Source organism: Ranitomeya variabilis, chromosome 8 (genome assembly GCF_051348905.1).
Source record: "Ranitomeya variabilis isolate aRanVar5 chromosome 8, aRanVar5.hap1, whole genome shotgun sequence".
Taxonomy (NCBI): Eukaryota; Metazoa; Chordata; class Amphibia; order Anura; family Dendrobatidae; genus Ranitomeya; species Ranitomeya variabilis.
In genome coordinates this window covers 97,038,470-97,056,132 of record NC_135239.1, presented here as the reverse complement: position 1 = coordinate 97,056,132, position 17,663 = coordinate 97,038,470, and positions in this window count along the sequence as shown.

The following is a 17,663-nucleotide window of genomic DNA, read 5'->3' as shown; positions in this document are numbered from 1 at the left end:
CCCCTGGAACCAATTATAAAGTGCCTACAGCCAGCCCATTTTCTTATGTTAGGCCTTTGAAGCCTGTCTGCGGTCCCTACTTTAAATACTCCTCCACTGACCAGACCACTGCTGCCCGTGTACCCCTGGAACCAATTATAAAGTGCCTACAGCCAGCCCATTTTCTTATGTTAGGCCTTTGAAGCCTGTCTGCGGTCCCTACTTTAAATACTCCTCCACTGACCAGACCACTGCTGCCCGTGTACCCCTGGAACCAATTATAAAGTGCCTACAGCCAGCCCATTTTCTTATGTTAGGCCTTTGAAGCCTGTCTGCGGTCCCTACTTTAAATACTCCTCCACTCACCACCACCAAGCTGCCTGCCCGTGTATCCATGTAACCGCTGTGAAACTGCCATGAGCCTATTGTTTGTTATTTTAGGCCTTTGATAGCCTGTCTGCGGCCCCTACTTGCAATACTCCTCCACTGACCACAATGCTGCCTGGAGTGCCTGCCTGTGTATCCATGTAACCGATGTAAAACTGCCATGACTGCCTACTGTTTGTTATTTTAGGCCTTTGATAGCCTGTCTGCAGCCCCTACTTGCAATACTCCTCCACTGACCACACCAATGCTGCCCGTGTACCCCTGGAACCTATTTAAAAGTTCATAGAGCCTAGTTATATATTTTATTTACTATTAATAAGGCCATGATGGACTACGCTGTACCACGCTACAAGCTAACCAGTCGACACTTCTTTTGCGAGAAAAGCCATCCCAACCCTCCACCAGCATGTAGAAGACCGCATTGTCCATGCACTCTGGCAATCTGTGAGTACAAAGGTGCACCTGACAACAGACGCATGGACCTGTAGGCATGGCCACGGAAGATTACGTGTCCATTACGGCGCAATGGGTTAATGTGGTGGATGCATGGTCCACAGGGGACAGCCTACTAAGTCTGTCTGCAGTCCCTAATTCAAATTGTCCTCCACTGTCTAAATCGGAACTTCCACCTTCTGGCTTTCGGCCTATAGTATCAGAAATTAAACTGCATTTGGCCTTCAACTTTGGTTAGGGCCTACTAACGGCTTCTGCCCCTCCCTGGTGTTGTCCTCAACTAAATAAAGCTGAGCTTCAACCTTCCGGCTCTCATTATGTGGTTTTAAAAAAAAAAATGGTGGTTAGGGCCTACTAACGGCTTCTGCCCCTCCCTGGTGTTGTCCTCAACTAAATAAAGCTGAGCTTCAACCTTCCGGCTCTCATTAAGTGGTTTTAAAAAAAAAATGGTGGTTAGGGCCTACTAACGGCTTCTGCCCCTCCCTGGTGTTGTCCTCAACTAAATAAAGCTGAGCTTCAACCTTCCGGCTCTCATTAAGTGGTTTTAAAACAAAAATGGTGGTTAGGGCCTACTAACGGCTTCTGCCCCTCCCTGGTGTTGTCCTCAACTAAATAAAGCTGAGCTTCAACCTTCCGGCTCTCATTAAGTGGTTTTAAAACAAAAATGGTGGTTAGGGCCTACTAACGGCTTCTGCCCCTCCCTGGTGTTGTCCTCAACTAAATAAAGCTGAGCTTCAACCTTCCGGCTCTCATTATGTGGTTTTAAAAAAAAAAATGGTGGTTAGGGCCTACTAACGGCTTCTGCCCCTCCCTGGTGTTGTCCTCAACTAAATAAAGCTGAGCTTCAACCTTCCGGCTCTCATTAAGTGGTTTTAAAACAAAAATGGTGGTTAGGGCCTACTAACGGCTTCTGCCCCTCCCTGGTGTTGTCCTCAACTAAATAAAGCTGAGCTTCAACCTTCCGGCTCTCATTATGTGGTTTTAAAAAAAAAAATGGTGGTTAGGGCCTACTAACGGCTTCTGCCCCTCCCTGGTGTTGTCCTCAACTAAATAAAGCTGAGCTTCAACCTTCCGGCTCTCATTAAGTGGTTTTAAAACAAAAATGGTGGTTAGGGCCTACTAACGGCTTCTGCCCCTCCCTGGTGTTGTCCTCAACTAAATAAAGCTGAGCTTCAACCTTCCGGCTCTCATTATGTGGTTTTAAAACAAAAATGGTGGTTAGGGCCTACTAACGGCTTCTGCCCCTCCCTGGTGTTGTCCTCAACTAAATAAAGCTGAGCTTCAACCTTCCGGCTCTCATTAAGTGGTTTTAAAACAAAAATGGTGGTTAGGGCCTACTAACGGCTTCTGCCCCTCCCTGGTGTTGTCCTCAACTAAATAAAGCTGAGCTTCAACCTTCCGGCTCTCATTATGTGGTTTTAAAACAAAAATGGTGGTTAGGGCCTACTAACGGCTTCTGCCCCTCCCTGGTGTTGTCCTCAACTAAATAAAGCTGAGCTTCAACCTTCCGGCTCTCATTAAGTGGTTTTAAAACAAAAATGGTGGTTAGGGCCTACTAACGGCTTCTGCCCCTCCCTGGTGTTGTCCTCAACTAAATAAAGCTGAGCTTCAACCTTCCGGCTCTCATTATGTGGTTTTAAAAAAAAAAATGGTGGTTAGGGCCTACTAACGGCTTCTGCCCCTCCCTGGTGTTGTCCTCAACTAAATAAAGCTGAGCTTCAACCTTCCGGCTCTCATTAAGTGGTTTTAAAACAAAAATGGTGGTTAGGGCCTACTAACGGCTTCTGCCCCTCCCTGGTGTTGTCCTCAACTAAATAAAGCTGAGCTTCAACCTTCCGGCTCTCATTAAGTGGTTTTAAAACAAAAATGGTGGTTAGGGCCTACTAACGGCTTCTGCCCCTCCCTGGTGTTGTCCTCAACTAAATAAAGCTGAGCTTCAACCTTCCGGCTCTCATTAAGTGGTTTTAAAACAAAAATGGTGGTTAGGGCCTACTAACGGCTTCTGCCCCTCCCTGGTGTTGCCCTCAACTAAATAAAGCTGAGCTTCAACCTTCTGCTCCAAATTACCATTTTAAAAAATGCAATAGGCTTTTCCGGCCTACTAAAGGTGTCTGCCACTCCCTGGTGTTGTCCTCAACTGAACAAAGCTGAGCTTCCACATTCTGGCTTTCGCCCTATACTATCAGATATTAAACTGCATTTGGCCTACTAGTGTGGTTAGGCCCTTGAAACAGTGTCTGCTGCTCTTGGGTTTGCTACTCCACTGAACAAAGCAATGCCGCCTGTTTAGTCCTGTTACCAATTTTGAACTGCATGTAGCCTACTTTATTCTTTGGCCTCTGTTTCCTCCTCATCCTGCCCATTGCCCAGCCACTGCTAAATGAGTCTGCTGGTACATTGACCTAGACCACTACATTCCCCTTGTACTCTACACAGCCAGAATCTGTCCCTGCTGAAAGTAAGGTTCCCCTTCCCGCATGTTATACCACCTTACACAGGGACAAAGAGGAAGGTGCAGATGAAAGTGCAGGTTCCTTCATCAGGTGGGGGGGCATACTCGTTGGCGACGTCACTGGCACAGGGCCCCTCAGAGTACGCAAAAGTGTCGCTGCTGGTGGGAGGCGCCCCCGCCATGCAAACACACCGCCGTACTTTGAGGGGCCCTGTGCCAGTGGCAATGCGAACGAGTGGGCCCCCCCCCTGCTTGCTCAGGATCACAGCACTTGCAACTTTTAAATACTTACCTTTCCCTGCAACACCGCCGTGACGTAGTCCGCATTTCCTGGGCCCACGAAAAACTTGAGCCGGCCCTACTCCCCCCACAACTTTTGCCAAATGACCCCCAATTCCCTATGCCCAACTATTATTATAAAGTTAATTAAGATTGACAAGCTTCAGAAACAAGAATGGATGTTTTTGGCATTAAAATGGGCACTGTAGGTGTTTTCCTGGCCTCCACTCACTGCCGACTATGCTTCCCCATTGACTTGCATTGGGTTTCGTGTTTCGGTCGATCCCCGACTTTTAGCGATAATCGGCCGACTGCACTCGACTCGACTCTGGACAAAATCGGGTTTCCCAAAACCCTACTCGATCTTAAAAAAATGAAAGTCGCTCAACCCTAATGTTAATCTCACTCTTAACCCCTTAATCCCATATGACGTACTATCCCGTCGAGGTGACCTGGTACTAAATTCCCAGTGACGGGATAGTATGTCATATGCGATCGGGGGGAGTGCGGCCGATCGCGGCCGGGTGTCAGCTGACTATCGCAGCTGACATCTGGCACTATGTGCCAGGAGCGGTCACGGACCGCCCCCGGCACATTAACCCCCGGCACACTGCGATCAAACATGACTGCAGTGTGTCGGCTGTATAGGGAAGCATCGCGCAGGGAGGGGGCTCCCTGCGTGCTTCCCTGAGATCCCCGGAGCAACGCGATGTGATCGAGTTGCTCCGAGCATCTCTTACCTCCTATCCCTGCAGGCCCCGGATCCAAAATGGCCGCGAGGCTGCATCGGGGTCCTGCAGGGACTACTTTCGGGTCCAGTGCAGGCGCTGGTAAGCCTGCAGCGCTGTCAGTCAGATCGCTGATCTGACAGAGTGCTGTGAAAACTGTCAGATCAGCGATCTGTGATGTCCCCCCCGGGACAAAGTTAAAAAGTAAAAAAAAAAAATTCCACATGTGTAAAAAAAAAAAAAAATTTGTAAATAAAGAAAAAAAAAAAAAAAAAAAAAAAAAAATATATATATATATATATATATATATATATATATATATATATATATATTATTTCCATAAATACATTTCTTTATCTAAATAAAAAAAAAAACAATAAAAGGACACATATTTAGTATTGCCGCGTCCGTAAAGACCCAACCTATAAAACTGTCCCACTAGATAACCCCTTCAGTGAAAACCGTAAGAAAAAAAAAAGAAGCGAGCCAAAAAACAACGCTTTATTATCATACCGCTCAACAAAAAGTGGAATAACACGCGATCAAAAGATGGATATAAATAACCATGGTATCGCTGAAAACGTCATCTTGTCCCGCAAAAAACAAGCTGTGATACAGCATCATAAGCAAAAAAATAAAAAAGTTATAGTCCTCAGACTAAAGCGATGCCAAAATAATTATTTTTTCTATAGAATAGCTTTTATCGTATAAAAGCGCCAAAACATAAAAAAATATAAATGAGATATCACTGTAATCGTACTGAACCGACGAGTAAAACTGCTTTATCAATTTTACCAAACGCGGAACGGTATAAACGCCTCCCCCAAAAGAAATTCATGAATAGCTGTTTTTTGGTCATTCTGCCTCACAAAAATCAGAATAAAAAGCGATTAAAATATGTCATGTGCCCGAAAATGTTACCAATAAAAACGTCAACTCGTCCCACAAAAAATAAGACCTCACATGACTCTGTGGACCAAAATATGGAAAAATTATAGGTCTCAAAATGTGGAGATGCAAAAACTTTTTTGCTATAAAAAGCGTCTTTTAGTGTGTGACAACTGCCAATCAAAAAAATCCGATAGAAAAAAGCTATAAAAGTAAATCAAACCCCCCTTCATCACCCACTTAGTTAGGGGAAAATAAAAAAATAAAAAAAATGTATTTATTTCCATTTTCCCATTAGGATTAGGGCTAGGGTTAGGGTTAGGGCTCAGGTTAGGGTTAGGGCTAGGGTTAGGGCTAGGGCTAGGGTTAGGGTTAGGGTTAGGGTTAGGGTTAGGGCTAGGGTTAGGGTTAGGGTTAGGGCTGGGCTAGGGTTAGGGTTAGGGCTAGGGTTAGGGCTAGGGCTAGGGTTAGGGTTGGGGCTAGGGTTGGGGCTAAAGTTAGGGTTAGGGTTGGGGCTAAAGTTAGGGTTAGGGTTTGGATTACATTTACGGTTGGGATTAGGGTTAGGGGTGTGTCAGGGTTAGGGGTGTGGTTAGGGATACCGTTGGGATTAGGGTTAGGGGTGTGTTTGGATTAGGGTTTCAGGTAGAATTGGGGAGTTTCCACTGTTCAGGCACATCAGGGGCTCTCCAAACGCGACATGGCGTCCGATCTCAATTCCAGCCAATTCTGCGTTGAAAAAGTAAAACAGTGCTCCTTCCCTTCCGAGCTCTCCCGTGCACCCAAACAGGGGTTTACCCCAACATATGGGGTATCAGCGTACTCGGGACAAATTGGACAACAACTTTTGGGGTCCAAGTTCTCTTGTTATCCTTGAGAAAATAAAAATTTGGGGGGATAAAAATCATTTTTGTGGGGAAAAAAGATTTTTTATTTTCATTGCTCTGCATTGTAAACTGTAGTGAAACACTTGGGGGTTCAAAGTTCTCACAACATATCTAGATAAGTTCCTTGGGAGGTCTAGTTTCCAATATGGGGTCACTTGTGGGGGGTTTCTACTGTTTGGGTACATCAGGGGCTCTACGAATGCAACGTGATGCCTGCAGACCAATCCATCTAAGTCTGCATTCCAAATGGCGCTCCTTCCCTTCCGAGCTCTGCCATGCGCCCAAACAGTGGTTCCCCCCACATACGGGGTATCAGCATACTCAGGACAAATTGGACAACATCTTTTGGGGTCCAATTTCTCCCGTTACCCTTGGGAAAATTCAAAATTGGGAGCTAATAAATAATTTTTGTGAAAAAAAGGAAGAATTTTTATTTTCACGGCTCTGCGTTATAAACTGTAGTGAAACACTTGGGGGTTCAAAGCTCTCAAAACACATCTAGATAAGTTCCGTAGAGGGTCTACTTTCCAAAATGGTGTCACTTGTGGGGGGTTTTAATGTTTAGGCACATCAGGGGCTCTCCAAGCGCGACATGGATCAGGGGTCTGATGAAGCCACTTCTGTGGCGACACGCGTTGGGTCTTTGACCCCCCCCTGGTCCCCCTCCTTTTCCTTCTACACATACACAAGCTTTGGGATAGACTCCTCAGGTGGTCTCCCCGTATATGGGTAATTTTTCTATGGTGCTGTTAGTTATATTTCTCCTTTGAGCTTTTTCACTGCATCTACTATGATTTAATTTGGGCATGCTACTATATGGTTACTATAGGGAGGAAAATCCGGCTGGTCTTCCTATTGTCTAGTTTTTTACTAGGATTTGTTGTTGTTCTATATTAGTGCACTTAACCTGTATGTTGGTATCTGTATATCTACAAACATTGTATGGGGCTCATATTCAGCCATGTTATTATAATACAGGTATACCGTGCACCTACTATTAGCGCTGTTTTATACATATAGGTAGCATGTGTCCCTAATTGCAGTTGTTTGAAAACTCATTATATGTGGCTCATTACATGTGGCTTATTTTCCAGCACCTATATAGCTTTGTTACCCGTTACCATTTTGTTGATACGGTATTGTTACCAACTGTGTATGTGTGGGTCCAGGGGGGCTCTACCTCTCATTGGGGTATGTTGTTATATTGCTTTTAAATGGTTTTATTCGTGTTTTTGTGTGTTTTGGACTCAAATAAAATATATATTTTTCTAATTTTTGAATTCTAACATGTGATATTTATATCTAGGATGTTCCCCAATTGGTGTTGTCTCTTTTTTCTTTGTTTTTCTCAGGACAAATTGCACAACAACTTTTGGGGTCCAATTTCTTCTCTTACCCTTGGGAAAATAAAAAATTGGGGGCGAAAAAATCATTTTTGTGAAAAAAAATATGATTTTTTATTTTTACGGCTCTGCATAATAAATTTCTGTGAAGCACTTGTTGGGTCAAAGTGCTCAACACACATCTAGATAAGTTCCTTAAGGGGTCCACTTTGTAAAATGGTGTCACTTGTGGGGGGTTTCAATGTTTACGCACATCAGGGGCTCTCCAAACGCAACATGGCATCCCATCTCAATTCCAGTCAATTTTGCATTGAAAAGTAAAATGGCGCTCCTTTCCTTCCGAGCTCTGCCATGCACCCAAATAGTGGTTTACCCCCACATATGGGGTGTCAGCGTACTCAGGACAAATTGTACAATACCTTTTGTGGTCCATTTTCTCCTGTTACCCTTGGTAAAATAAAACAAATTGGAGATGAAATAAATTTTGTGTTAAAAAAAGTTAAATGTTCATTTTTATTTAAACATTCCAAAAATTCCTGTGAAACACCTGAAGGGTTAATAAATTTCTTGAATGTGGTTTTGAGCACCTTGAGGGGTGCAGTTTTGCAGAATGGTGTCACAATTGGGTATTTTCTATCATATAGACCCCTCAAAATGACTTCAAATGAGATGTGGTCCCTAAAAAAAAATGGTGTTGTAAAAATGAGAAATTGCTGGTCAACTTTTAACCCTTATAACTCCCTAAACAAAAAATAATATTGGTTCTAAAATTGTGCTGATGTAAAGTAGACATGTGGGAAATGTTACTTATTAAGTATTTTGCGTGACATATCTCTGTGATTTAAGGGCATAAAAATTCAAAGTTGGAAAATTGCAACATTTTCAACATTTTCGACAAACTTCCATTTTTTCACAAATAAACGCAAGTTATATCGAATAAATTTTACCACTATCATGAAGTACGTTATGATAAAACAATGTCAGAATCTCCAAGATCCGTTGAAGTGTTCCAGAGTTATAACCTCATAAAGGGACAGTGGTCAGAATTGTAAAAATTGGCCAGGTCATTAACGTGCAAAACCACCCTCAGGGCTTAAGGGGTTAAAAAATTAAAGCTAATTAAGGCTGATCTACAGGCCTCTGAAGCCATTCTTTCATGCCTGTCAAAAAACTTCAAATCAGCAAAACACGGACTTCTTCCTTTATTGCTCAGTGCAGCAAAAACACTTAATAACTATTCATTGGAAAAACAAGTCTCCTACTTTGCGCAAATGGATCTCTAAGATAAACCAAATTTCTCGTCTTGAGGAATTCTCAAGCTGGGAAATTCATAACCGTGATTCCTACTTGAAAATGTGGTCGTCCTGGAAGAGTTTGCAAGTAGATAATGATTAATAAGTTTTTCTGATTGTAATTGCCCTTTTATATACACTCACCGGCCACTTTATTAGGTACACCATGCTAGTAACGGGTTGGACCCCTTTTGCCTTCAGAACTGCCTCAATTCTTCGTGGCATAGATTCAACAAGGTGCTGGAAGCATTCCTCAGAGATTTTGGTCCATATTGACATGATGGCATCACACAGTTGCCGCAGATTTGTCGGCTGCACATCCCAAAGATGCTCCATACAAGGCAGGATGGATCCATGCTTTCATGTTGTTTACGCCAAATTCTGACCCTACCATCCGAATGTCGCAGCAGAAATCGAGACTCATCAGACCAAGCAACGTTTTTCCAATCTTCTACTGTCCAATTTCGATGAGCTTGTGCAAATTGTAGCCTCAGTTTCCTGTTCTTAGCTGAAAGGAGTGGTACCCGGTGTGGTCTTCTGCTGCTGTAGCCCATCTGCCTCAAAGTTCGACGCACTGTGCGTTCAGAGATGCTCTTAGGCCTACCTTGGTTGTAACGGGTGGCAATTTGAGTCACTGTTGCCTTTCTATCAGCTCGAACCAGTCTGCCCATTCTCCTCTGACCTCTGGCATCAACAAGGCATTTCCGCCCACAGAACTGCCGCTCACTGGATTTTTTTTCTTTTTCGGGCCATTCTCTGTAAACCCTAGAGATGGTTGTGCGTGAAAATCCCAGTAGATCAGCAGTTTCTGAAATACTCAGACCAGCCCTTCTGGCACCAACAACCATGCCACGTTCAAAGGCACTCAAATCACCTTTCTTTCCCATACTGATGCTCGGTTTGAACTGCAGGAGATTGTCTTGACCATGTCTACATGCCTAAATGCACTGAGTTGCCGCCATGTGATTGGCTGATTAGAAATTAAGTGTTAACAAGAAGTTGGACAGGTGTACCTAATAAAGTGGCCAGTGAGTGTAGTTCCTGATGTTTAGTTAGCAGAAGTGCTGTGGCTTTAAAGTGTGTACCTACGTTGATTCTTGTTTAATTGGTTGTTAATCCCTCTTACCCATTCTTCCCTTCTAACTCTACTATAACTATCTCTTAACTCGTTCTTTCTTCCCCCTTACCCCATTCCCTTCCTCTTTCCATTTTACAAGTCATTTTTTTGTAAATTGTCACTGGTTATAACTATAATTTTGATATGGTTGTAATCTTCTTTTATTTTACCAAAAATAAAGAATTTACAAAAAAAAATGCAATAATGGGCGATCAAAAGAACATATCTGCACAAAAGTGGTATAATTCAAAACATCAGCTAACACAAAACATAAGCCCTCACCCGACTCCAAATCACGAAAAATGGAGATGCTACTGGTATGGGAAAATTGTACAATTTTTTTTTTTTTTTAAGAAAACTTTGGAATTTTTTTACCACTTAGATAAAAGAGAACCTAGACATGTTTAGTGTCTATGAACTTTTAATAACCTCCCAAATCATAATGGCAGGTCAGTTTTAGCATTTAGTGAACCTAGCAAAAAGCCAAACAAAAAACAAGTGTGGGATTGCACTTTTTTTTGCAATTTCATCGCACTTGGAATTTTTTTCCCATTTTCTCTTATACGACATGGTAAAACCAATGGTATTGTTCAAAAGTACAATTCAGCCCGCAAAAAGAGTTATGGTTCTTGAAAGAGGGGGAGCGAAAAATAAGAACGAAAAAAGCTCTGGGGGGGTTAAAAACCTGATCAGCTAAGATGCTAGCGGCAGGGCAGCATAACATCTCCAATGCATAGAGGGACAGCTCATGTTAGGTATCCAGCTTGGAGCTCCAATAGTTTAAATTTGCAGTGGAATTAGGGAGTACCCTAGTTTGTTTGGCTAGGTATTGCTTGACCATGTTTAAAAGCGTTTCCCTCCTCATCAAAAATACCCAGCCATCAGGCCGTTCGTGCTGGGCTGGTGCCATGAAATTGGCCCACATCTTCAACAGTGTACCCCTGCCTCTGCTGCATGTCTCCCTGGCCTCTCCTCCTTGGTTGGGCAAGGAAGCTCGCCACCTGCTGCTAGTATTGTCTAATGGGATTTTTTACAACATATTTTCCACAATGGCCATTTGGTATAGCACTATTTTAGTAGACCTCTCCACCTCAGGAAGAAGAGATGCAAAGTTCTCGTTGTAGCTTAGGTCTAGCAGAGTAAAGAGCCAGTACATTTTTTTGGCCAAGATGAGTGTAACACTAGGAAAGGCAGCGGTACATAAAGTTGGCCATATATGTTAAGCTCCATACAGCCAACACTTCCCTTTCTCCAATATTATGATGACTCTCCATCTCCTCATCCCTCTCTTCTTTCTCATTCCCATCTTCACCCCATCCATGTAGGAGAAACGGAATGAAGGTTGTATGGCTACTAACCTCTGCTGCGCTAGCCACCAGCTCCTGTTCCTCCTTTTCCTCCTGAGTATCCACCTCCTCATTGTTAACCAATTTGTGCTGAGCAAATGAGATGAGGCTGGGCTGGCTACAATTTCTTTAATGTCTTCCTTCATTCCCACCTAGTCTGCATGCAAAGCACCATGTTTAATCATTAGCATCGACTATTTAAGTAGGCACAGAAGTGGGATAGTTGCACTGACTATGCCTTCATCACCGCTCACTATCTTTGTGGAGTCCTGAAAGTCTTGGAGAACCAAACAAATGTCAGACACCCATGCCCACACTTCAGTTGTTATGTGCGAAGGCTAACCAGAATAACAATGGGCGTGTTGGAGCTGGTAGTCAACCACTGAAATTTTCTGCTCACTAATCCTTGCCAGCATGTGCAGTGTGGAGTTCCAGCTCATGGTGACATCAACACCAGTTTCTGAGCTGTCACTTGCATGCGCTGCCTGCAGTACTGCCAGGGCGGTGGCAGCAGTAGCCTACTTTCAGAAATGGACGCTGATGTGGTGTACCTTGAACAGAAGCTCTGGCAAATCTAGGTATGTTTCCAGAAACCACTGAGCTTGCTGCCATTTCACTCGCACGTAGAATACACCCGAGAAAAAAAAGGTGATGTGAGTTTCCCCATAGATTAACAATGGTTTGAGTGCTATGCAATGTTTTCTCGCATAGCACTCGTCCGTATTCTACTCTAGTGTGACTCTGACCTGAGAGAAAAAGTGGTGGCTTAGTACTGAGATACGGCTGTTGCCATTAGTCGGCAAAAATCCTCCATGTCTACCAGCCTGAATGGCAACATTTTGATGGCAAGCAGTCTGGAAAGGTGCATGTATAGCATTTGAGCCTGTGGGTGGGAGTCTAGAAACTTTATTTTCTGTTCCAAGGCCTGGGATAAGAAAAGGATTTGGAAATCCCTGATGATGGTAAATCAGAATATGCAAGAATAAGTTCAGGGCATCTGTACAACTGTTTATGACAGGGGATTGCACCAAACATAGGGAAAGAGGCAGTGGGGTCACCCGATGGCACCAATCGTGAATCCAGTCGTTCGGCCTACCAAGTCGGGTGCTTAAATGACATTTGCCTGATCATCCTGGTAGTGGTTAGGTTCTTAGTGGTCAGGCCCCTGCTGATCTTTGCATGGCAGAGGTTGAAAATGACCAATATTTTTGTCTCAGAACTCTCTTAAAAAAAATCCCAGACTGGGGAACACCTAACTCAATGACGGAGAAATTCGGTACTGTCTGCATTCTGCGGAACAGCTGCCTGCCTTCTTCCTCTGGTTTCTTACTGTCTGTTTCAATTTTTCCTATCTCTCCCCCTCATTGCTACTGTTCTTGTTCTGAATGCCAGCTTCCCAGGTTGGGACGGTGACTTTGTCATCCACCACCTAGTCTTCCACCACCGCACCCTGGTCCTTCTGACTTTGTGACTTAAGAACATCAAGACTTGTGTCTCATCATCATCTTCCTCCTCCAAATTTTGCTATTCCCCACCATCATTTTCTTGTGGCTGGGGCTGCTCTATGTTTCGCGCATCATTAAACTACATGTCTTCCTATCCCTCTTGGAGCATGCAGGTTGAGAGGCCACAATCAAAAAATGTTTAGGTAGACAACTCCTTGGAGTGTCCTAGTGTCTGATCACTAGTCTCATGGGAGTCAACATGGTGGGAGGAAGGAGGATCTGGGTGAGAATTAAGTGATCCAGACTTTAGGCTGGTGAGACTGGACCATATGGAAGACTGTGAGGTCCTGCCAAGCCTGCTGGAAGCATTATCTGCTATCAAATTGGCCACCTGTTTGCTCTGCTCTGGATTCAGAAGTGGTGTACCATGCCCCCCTGAAAAATGGGACAGGAACCTATGTTTTGATGATGGGAGTGTTTCTTGTGCAAAAGAAACAGACATAGCCCCACCTGTACCACTTCCTTGGCATCTGAGTGCACCATTATCATCATCATTTCAACTTCCCCATCTCTTTTTCAATCAAAAATATTAATTAAACCACAAAGTTAGCATTTTCAAAAGGGTAACAGGAGAAAATGGACCACACTATTTGTTGTGAGGTTTCTCATGAGTATGCTGATACCCCATATGTGGTGAAAAAACAATGATTAGGTGCACAGCAGGGCTCAAAGCGAAAGGCAGGAAAACTGTCAATAGTGGATGCCATGTCAAGTTTGCAGAACCACTGATATGCCTAAACAGTATAAGTCCCCCGCAAGTGACAACATATTGGAAACCACACCACTCAAAGAACTTAACCAGATGTATGGTAAGCACTTTGGACATGCAGGTGCTTGACAGAAACCCACCACAAGTGGCACCATTTTGCAATCTATACCACCTAAAGAAATGTATATAGATGTGTGGTGATCATCTCAAACCCCCAGGTGTTTCACAGAAGGTTGTAATGTTAAGCTGGGAAAATAAAAAAAATACATTTTTCCCACAAAAAAGTTATTTTAGCCACAATTTTTGAATTTCACAAGGGTAACCAGAGGAACTGCAGCATACAAATTGTTGTGCAAATTCTTCTGAGCAAGCCAGTACCATGTATGTGGAGGAAAACTACTGTTTGGGTGCACAGCAGAGCTCGGAAATGAAGGAGTGCCATTTGAGTTTTTGATTGCAAAATTTGCTGGAAACATTAGTGAATGCCATGTTCCATTTGGATAGCCCCTGATGTACCTAAATTGTAGAAACACCCAACAAGTGGCCATCAAGAAATGTATGTAGATGTGTGGTGAGCACCTTGAACCCCCAGGTGCTTCATAGAAGTATATATCATTGAGCTGTGAAAATATAAAACATCTATTTTTTCACACAAAAAAGTTTTTAACCTCAATTTTTTATTTTACAAGGCTAACAGGAGAAACTGCACCATTCAAATTGTTGTGACTTTTCTCTTGGGTATGACGATACCCCATAAGTGGGGAAAAACTACTATTTTGATTTACGGCAGGACTCAGAATGTAATGAGTGATTTTTTGGAACACATATTTTCATGGAATTGTGTGTAGGTGCCCTATAGCACATTTTTGGGATTTGCCGTCCAGCCTGCGGCCCTGAGCGAATCTACTACCTCATGTACCTGGGACAAGTGGGTATGCCATTCAGTACTAAAGATGATGATGTCATCTAAGTACGCTGATGCATACTTCTGATGGGGTTCCAGAACTATATCCATTTGCCTCTGGAACGTGGCAGGGGCCCCATGTAGTCCAAAGGGCAAGACTACATAGTGGTAAAGACCCTCCGGTCTAATAAAGGCAGTCTTTTCCTTTGCCGACTCTGAAAGAGGCATTTGCCAATAACCCTTGGTCAGATCGAGCATAGTGAAGTACTGGGCCTGACCCAGGCACTCGATCAGCTCGTCCACCCTGGGCTTTAGGTAAAGGTCGATCTTTGACACCTCATTCAACTTACGGAAGTCATTGCAAAGCCATAATGACCCGTCCGGCTTTGGGATTAGCACAATCAGCCTAGCCCAGTCACTTCGGGATTCCTCAATTACTCCCAGCTTCATTTGATTCACCTCCCTCATGATGGCTTGTCTCTGGGCCTCAGGCACACGGTATGGTTTCCTTCATACCCATACCTGAGGCTCAGTGACAATGTCATGCTGGATGACAGAGGTAAGACCAGGTAGACCTCAGAATACATCAGTATCCCATTGTACCAATTTCCGCAACTTTCACCACTGCTGTTTAGAGAAGGTGTCTTCTATTTTTACCTCTCCCTCAGCCTCCGTTCGGGCCGATATCGGAGGGTCCCCAGATGATGTGTCGGGGAGTCACCTCCGCAAGCAAACACTCCCGGACCTTCCACACATTTAACAGATTAACAACTATTCGGGTTCTCTTTTCTCAGGCTGGTTAACTTGGTAGTTTACTTCTCCCACTTTTTCCAGAACTTCATACTTGCTTTTGGTGGTGGGCACCAAAACCAACATCTGATCTCCCATGTTAAAGGAGTGGACTGTGGCCTTTTTGTTATATACATGGCTTTGTGCTGCCTGTGCATCCACCAAATGCTCCTTTACGATAGGCATGACCGCTGCAATTCAGTCCTGCATGCTGGCCGTGTGCTCAATGACTAGTGTTGAGCGATACCGTCCGATACTTGAAAGTATCGGTATCGGAAAGTATCGGCCGATACCGGCAAAGTATCGGATCTAATCCGATACCGATACCCGATACCAATACAAGTCAATGGGACTCAAGTATCGGACGGTATCCCTGATGGTTCCCAGGGTCTGAAGGAGAGGAAACTCTCCTTCAGGCCCTGGGATCCATATTAATGTGTAAAATAAAGAATTAAAATAAAAAATATTGATATACTCACCTCTCCGACGCAGCCTGCACCTTATCGAGGGAACCGGCAGCCTTCTTTGCTTAAAATGCGCGCGTTTAGGCATTCAGGACCTGAAAATTACGTCACGGCTTGTTGTGATTGGTCGCGTCGCGGGCACATGGGCGGCACGCGACCAATCAGAAGCCGTGACATCACGGAAGGCAGTAAACGCGCGCATTTTAAGCAAAGAAGGCTGCCGGTTACTACCAGGGCGCGTCAGAGGGTGAGTATATCCCTATTTTTTATTTTAATTCTTTATTTTTTACATGGATATGGATTCCAGGGCCTGAAGGAGAGTTTCCTCTCCTTCAGACCCTGGGAACCATACACTGGGAACTTCCGATTCCGATTCCCGATACCACAAAAGTATCGGATCTCGGTATCGGAATTCCGATACAGCAAATTTCGGCTGATACCCGATACTTGCGGTATCGGAATGGTCAACACTATCAATGACACTATTATGGGGTGTAGGTTCCTGCTGCCACATCTCATTGGCTACGTCCAGCAGACTCCTAGGATGCCTGCCATACAGTAGCTCAAAGGGTGAAAATCTTGTGGAAGTCTGTGATACCTCTAGAATGGTGAACATCAAGTAGGGAAGCAACATTTCCCAATCCCTTCCATCCTTGGAAACTACTTGGATTTGAGAGTTTTGTTTGAAGCGCTCGACTAACCCGTCGGTCTGGGGGTGATACACTGACATGCGCAACTGTTTTATTTTTAGAAGCTTGCACAGTTCCTTTGTCACCTTGGACATAAAAGGAGTCCTCTGATCAGTGCGGATCCCCTTCGGTAGCCCAAGGCAACAGAACATCGCAAATAACTCCCGGGCGATAAGTTTGGCTAAGGTGTGCCGAAGAGGAATGGCCTTCTGGTACCAGGTGGCATAATCTAAGACCACCAATATGTGGTTGTGGCCCAGAGCAGATTTTACTATTGACCCCACTAGATCTATCGCAATCCGCTCAAAAGGTACCATTATGATGGGCAGAGGTGCCAATGGACTCCAGTAGTTTGCGGTGGGTGATGTCAGTTGGCACTCCACACATGAGTCACAGTACCTCTGGACTTCTGCAAAGACCCCAGGCCAAAAAAATGCTGCGGTATGCGTGCCTGCGTCTTTTTGGCCCCTAAGTGCCCTCCCAGCATGTGAGTGTGAGCCATTTCAAGCACCACACCACCGTAGGATTAAGGCACTATCAGTTGTTCTACCACCTCATCCCGGATTTTGTTAACCCTATATAATAGGACAAGGTTGACAGCCATGCCGGTAAAAACCATTTCTGCACTCGGTTGCTGGGCCACTCCATTAATCTCTAACATACTTCCATGTGCCCAAGCAAGGGTGGGATCTTGGGGCTGAGCTGTCCCGAACTTACCAGGGGACACTTCCAGCTTGGGGATTGGTGGGTTCTCCTCAACCTCTCCTGCCAAAAACTCTAGGGGAAACCTATCGGGGTTCCATTCTATCCCTATATTGGCGACCCTTATGGGAGGTATCCCTAACTCGGGATCTTCTGGTTCTGCGCCCGTAATATCATTTATCTTGTGAGGGTTAACCCTGGTCTCTCACAGGGACCAGAACAGGTGTAAATCTCTTCCCAATACAGTGCCATACAGAAGAGTCTTTACCACTTCCACCACATGTCTTATCTCTCCATACGGGGTAGAAAACATAACCTCCTAAGTCGGGTACTCTCAGAGTTCCCAATGTATGCAAACCACCCCCACCTTCTGTCCATTGGTGTTGTCCCCAGCAACAAGGGACCCATGTACCAGAATCACTAAGCTCCCCAAGTCCAAGAAAGTGTCCGTCTGGTAGCCGTTAACAAACACCTTGCACAGTTTGGGTTTGGTACCGGCAGTGCACAATAGAAGCAGTGCACAACACACCTTTAAGACATGTGCCCTGTTGTCTTTGTCTGTAGACCTCAGTTATGGCAAAAAAAATATTGCTGGAATGTTGATTTCACAGCCACACAAGCCATTATCTAGCTACACTATCTGAGTAAGAAACAACCTCCTAGCTAAAGAGCTAAAATTTAGCTGCTAACAGTGCCAATGTCAGAAGTAGCCTCTCTGCGCTGTTACAGTGTCAAAATGGTGCTGAAACA